Source organism: Tupaia chinensis, unplaced genomic scaffold (genome assembly GCF_000334495.1).
Source record: "Tupaia chinensis unplaced genomic scaffold, TupChi_1.0 Scaffold000217_1, whole genome shotgun sequence".
NCBI classification, from domain to species: domain Eukaryota; kingdom Metazoa; phylum Chordata; class Mammalia; order Scandentia; family Tupaiidae; genus Tupaia; species Tupaia belangeri.
The window spans coordinates 6,576,021-6,576,753 of NW_006159692.1; the positions used below are offsets into that span (position 1 = coordinate 6,576,021).

The window sequence follows — 733 nt, forward strand, 5'->3', positions numbered from 1 at the left end:
ATCCTCATTTTTCATGGTTGTTTTCTCAATCTTCTTGATACATTTTTCTAGGTCAGATGTTTTGTCTTCTACATTAGAGATTCGATCTTCTGCCTGGTCTAACCTACTTTTAATACTTTCAAGGGAGGTTTTGATTTCCTGTATCACATTCTTCAATCCTAGAAGTTCCATCTGGTTCTTGTTTAAGGTATCCATTTCCTTTTTCAAGTCATGAAAGGACCTCCTCACCTCCTGGAGCTCCTTGTCTCTTTTCTCTTCCATCTCAGTTAGTTTGGTCACTACAAATATTCTGAATTCCTTACCAGACATGTCCACAACATCCATTGTGTTGACTGTGGGTGATGCAGGCTTGATGATTTCCCTTGAGGGAGAGGTGTTTTGTTGGTTGCTCATATTTCTTGAGCCTCTGCAATTGTTCCTAGTCATCAGGTAATCTATATGTTTCTTCCTAACCTACTTAAGGTATCTCTGAGTGTTCAAAGTTGTACAGGCTTAGAAAATTGATGATTTCACTTGTGATTGGCCTACCTGTTGCTCACATTTACCATTAACTGTTGCCACTAGCCCTGGATAGCCCAAAGTTCTCCCTGTTTCTAAGGAGTGATGAGCCTCCAACTGACCTAATAAGCAACACTTCAAGAGCAAAGAAAAACAAAATGAAAAAAGGAAATCACCAAAATTCAGAGAGTCCAAAGGCTAGTGGGAAAGGGCCAGAGAATGAGTGACAGGGTCA

The 733-nt window shown here is 40.1% G+C and overlaps 1 pseudogene; it reads right to left on the reverse strand.

Moving 5' to 3' along the window:
• Nucleotides 1-324, reverse strand: part of LOC102496807 (centromere protein U pseudogene) — a 7,384-nt pseudogene extending 7,060 nt beyond the window's left edge.
• Between the last annotated feature and the right edge of the window lie 409 nt (nt 325-733).